Source organism: Triticum aestivum, chromosome 2A (assembly GCF_018294505.1).
Source record: "Triticum aestivum cultivar Chinese Spring chromosome 2A, IWGSC CS RefSeq v2.1, whole genome shotgun sequence".
NCBI classification, from domain to species: domain Eukaryota; kingdom Viridiplantae; phylum Streptophyta; class Magnoliopsida; order Poales; family Poaceae; genus Triticum; species Triticum aestivum.
This window is the reverse complement of record NC_057797.1, coordinates 34,527,147-34,532,292: the sequence shown is the minus strand read 5'-3', so window position 1 is coordinate 34,532,292 and position 5,146 is coordinate 34,527,147.

Here is a 5,146-nt window from a genome sequence, read left to right as displayed (position 1 = left end):
CCATTTCTAGTTTTAACTAGTAATGGCGCACCAGGCAGAGAGTGCGCCTTTACTGTAATTTTTTTCTTATTCTTTTTTTTTTTTTGCAAAACTACTAATGGCGCACTGTTTCACAGTGCGCCATTACTAGTTTAAACTAGTAATGGCGCACTATTACACGGTGTGTCATTAGTATATATATTTATATTTTTTACTTTTTTGCAAACTCTAATGGCGCATCACCTGCAGGTGCGCCATTAGTAACCAGGGTTACTAATGGCGCATTTCCTTGTGGTGCGCCATTAGTAACTTGGGACCCCAACAAGATATTTTGGACAGCCCCACACCTACCCACTCACTTTCCCCACTTCATTCCCTCCACCTCCTTCTCCAAGCTTTCGGCTGCCTCCTCCTCCGCACCTCATTTCCACCATAGATTCATCAAAATTAAGTGGTGAAATTACCTTTTTTGTTAGGTAAGTAAGTGGAAAGCTATCTTCATGATGTAGATCTACTTTTTTTCTCCCTAGCTCGCTCCAACAACATGCACATGCACTTTTTGTGACCTAGCTAGATCTATGTATGTTTGTGGTGTTGCATGTGTTTGTGGTGTTGCATATATGTTTGTGTTTGAAGGTACCGGTATTTGAAATGCGATAGTTGCCAATATTTTGCCGGAATGTTTTGATTCATTTCCGTTTCGGCGAGAATTTTGGCACTATGCATTCTTTTTGGTCCTATTTTTAGGGAAGGTCATGCCAAATTTTTTCTTGGTTCTAAAATATTGTTTTTCTCTACCCCGCAGGCGACCATGGTCCGCACGATGACTGAAGGCATCGTGAATAGGTTTTTGAGCTCCGCGAAGGCCGAGATGCTTCAAAAGAACGAGACGGAGATAAGATGTCCGTGTCAAAGATGCAAGCTGAAGAGCCTTATTGCGGACCCGGATTCTGGGCAGGTGCGGGACCACCTGCTCTTGCGTGGTTTCATGGATGGCTATCGGTGGCAAGGTGATGAAGATGACTATGAAGTCGTCCATGGCCGGGGCCGGGCAAGAAATGAGGAAGGGAAACAAGACAAGTACCACCGCGGCGAGGGCGGGCGAGAAGACGAAGAATCTCCAGGACATGATCACGACGGTGATGTTGTACACAGTCATCATGTAGAAGATGTCGTACATGATGATGAGGAAGATCAAGACGAAGGGCATGATCATGAAGATGAAGATGCCGGAGCAGACGACGATGGAGGCTGGGTGCAGGACCCTCATATTCAAGAGCTGCTTCTCAAGCAGACGGATAATGCAAGAGCTGTCGCCCGAGAGAAAGCCAAGCTGGATCAACTGGAGATAGACACGGTTACTCCATTGTATGAAGGATGCAGGCCCGAGGATACCCGCCTGAAAGTAACGCTCATGGCTCTGGAGATGAAGGTAAAACACAAAATGACCGAAGCATGCTTCGACGAGAAAATGTCATTCTGGCACGAACGTCTTCCCAAGGGGAACAAGTGCCCGACCAGTTTCGAGGAGGCGAAGAAAATCTGTGTCCACTGGATTTACCGCACGTGAAATACCATGTGTGCATGAACAATTGTATCATTTATCGGGACGAGCACGCGGAGTCTACCATTTGTCCGGTGTGCGGCGTCACTCGATACAAGAAGAGGAAGAAAGCTCCTCGAAAATCGGTGTGGTACTTTCCGATCACTCCTCGTCTGCAGCGGTACTTCGCGGACCCTAAGGTAGCAAAGCTCCTGCGTTGGCACGCGAATAGGGAGGAGAAGAAGCGGGGAGATGACGGAAATGATCCGGAGATAAATAAAAAAGACAAGATGTTGAGTCACCCTAAGGATGTGAGCCAGTGGCAAGCGTTGAACTTCGAATACCCAGAATTTGGGAAGGATCCAAGGAACATCGTGCTGGGCGCGAGCACCGATGAAGTCAATCCGTTTGGCAGCCAGAGAAGCACACATAGCACCTGGCCTGTGTTTGTGTGGATGTACAACCTTCCCCCCTGGTTGTGCATGAAGAGGAAGTACATTCATATGAGTATGCTAATTGAAGGGCCGAAACAACCAGGGAACGACATCAATCTGTATCTGGGGCTGCTGAAGGAGGAGCTAGGCACGCTGTGGAAAACGCCAGCTAATACGTGGGACGCCGCAGAGAAAGAATATTTCCCTATGAGAGCCGCACTGCTCACGACGGTGCACGACTATCTCGGTTACGGATATCTCGCGGGGCAGGTAGTCCACGGATTTTCTGGATGCGTACGGTGCATGGATGACACAACGTATCGCCAGCTAGATAGAGATCCCGGGTCTTCGAAAACCGTGTTCATGGGACATCGAAGGTGGCTTCGCGACGATGACCCGTGGAGGAAACGCAAGGATCTGTTCGATGGTGAAACCGAACCCCGAAAACGCCCGTGTACGAGGAGCGGCGAGGAAATAGACGAGCTGTTGAAAAATTGGAAAGACTGCCCACTACCGGGAAAGAAGCAAAAGGCGCCAGAGCCGGGAAAGAAGCGAAAGGTGCCAGAGCCGCTGCTGAAGGTATGGAAAACGAGGTCTGTTTTCTGGGACTTGCCGTACTGGAAGATCCACCGTGTGCCTCATAGCCTTGATGTCATGCATATCACGAAGAACGTGTGCGAGAGTCTACTTGGTACCCTGCTCAACATGCCAGAGAGGACCAAAGATGGGCCGGAAGCAAGGGCAGACTTGAAATCAATGGGCATCAGGCAGGAGCTTCACGCTGATGATGATGATGATGATGAGGCGAAGCAGGACACAGAAAGTCGTCGCAAAGGCAAAAAGGCCAAGAAGACCGGAAATGACTACCCTCCCGCGTGCTTCACTCTAAGTCAGGAGGAGATCGAGCAGTTTTTCACCTGCCTCCTAGGAGTAAAACTTCCTTACGGTTACGCGGGGAAGATAAGCAGATACCTAGACCCAGCGAAGCAGAAGTTCAGCGGGATGAAGTCTCACGACTGTCACGTGCTGATGACGCAGATACTTCCAGTTGCAATCCGTGGGATCATGGACGCGCACGTCCGTGAAACGCTATTTGGCCTATGCAACTTTTTTGACGTCATCTCTCGGAAGTCGATTGGTGTGAGACAACTCAGAAGGCTACAGGAAGAGATCGTGGTGATACTATGCGAGCTTGAGATGTACTTCCCGCCCGCATTCTTCGATGTTATGGTGCATCTACTGGTCCATATCGTGGAGGATATCATCCAACTCGGGCCGACGTTCCTGCACAGCATGATGCCATTCGAAAGGATGAATGGTGTCATCAAAGGATACGTTCGCAACATGTCACTTCCAGAGGGAAGTATAGCCAGGGGCTTTCTGACCGAAGAGTGCATCTCCTACTGCACGAATTATCTAGGCATCGAGAACCCCGTTGGTCTGCCCGTCAACAGGCACCTCGGCAGGCTCGCTGGATGGGGTCACCGTGAGGGTCGCCACGAAATGCATGTCGACTTCGAGGGTCGACTCGCCGACTTTGAAAGAGCAAACCTAGTCGCGCTACAACACATAGACATGGTCGATCCTTGGGTGGTAGAGCACAAAACCTTTATTGAGAAGACGTACAATGACCGAGGCCAACAGAGGACGGACGGAGATATACTCAAAGATCACAACTCATGTTTCACGCGTTGGTTCAAGCAGAAGCTTCTGTCGTACCCTTTACATGAGGGTTCTTCCGCGGAAGAACAACTCATATTCGCCTTGTCACAGGGCGTCGAGCACAACCTGATGACCTATGAGGCGTACGATATCAACGGCTACACATTCTACACCGAGGACAAGGACATGAAGAGCGATGATTATCAGAACTCCGGGGTAACGATGGAATCCTACACCGGCAATGACAAGGACAGATACTACGGAAGGATCGAGGAGATCTGGGAGCTGAGCTACGCTGGAGAGAAGGTCCCGATGTTCCGTGTTAGATGGGCCAAGAGCGTCCTAAAAAAAGACCGGTATTTCACCACCATGGTTATACCCGAAGCCAAATCCAAGACCGCGGGCGCAAACGTCACCGCGAAAAATGAGCCATGGGTACTGGCTTCCCAAGTGGACCAATGCTTCTTCATTACCGACCCGTCAAAGCCCAGTCGTGTTGTCGTGAGGAGAGGCAAAAGGAAGATCATCGGAATGGATGGAGTAGCCAATGAGCAAGACTTCGACAAGTACGGCGACCCGAAGATCGAACATGACGGCGACGATGAAGTAGCAGCACACACCACAAGAAGAAGCGGGACCACCCTACCTAAAGGACGTCCGTTCCACAGAAGAACTCCATTTGCGAAAAAGAAGGGCAAGAAGATTGTGAACAGATAGCTAGCTAAGATCGATTGTATTTAAATCGTAGTCTTCATTTCTCGATTGTATTTCATGGGCACTTTTTGATATCATGAATATTTTTAAATTTCATGGGCACTTTTTGAATTCATGAGGACACTTGATCTCGATCCCCCTCCATCTCGATCTCGATTCCCCCTCCATCTCGATCTCGATCCCACCCGCACCCTCCCCCACTAGCTAGCTCCACCGCCGCCGACGACCCACCGCAACCCTCCCCCGCTCCACCGCCGCCGACGAGCACCCGGCCCCCCGCACCCCTGGGGGGGTTATTACTGTTTTTATAAAAAAAATACTGTTATGATTTAAACAAGTTTGAACATATTTAGACACAAATAAATATCAAACAGGATTTAAAATGCATAAAAAATATTGGGGAGCCTGGGAATCGAACCCAGGACCTCCTGGTGTGTGTGCTGCGTATTAACTAGTCGGGCTAGTGGGCGGGGTCTGTTGTAGATAGGGTTAGGTTGTATATAACCTGACGAGTCGGGCTAGATTAAATTACTTATGGTGCACCCCTCGGTGGTGCACCATTGCTATGGATGTACTTATGGCGCACCCCTGGGTGGTGCGCCATTGCTAAGCCTCCCCCCACACTAAAATCCCCAATCTCCATTTCTCTCTAATCCCTCCCCTGCCTCGTCTCACCCGCGCCTGACCACCACCGCCCACCACTTCCCCCGTGCTCGCCGTCCCCGGCCGTGCTCGCTTCCCCCGCCGCACCCGACCACCTCCCTCACCGTCCCCCCTCCGCCCGCGCCCGCGCCCTCGCCGCCCCTCCCCCTGC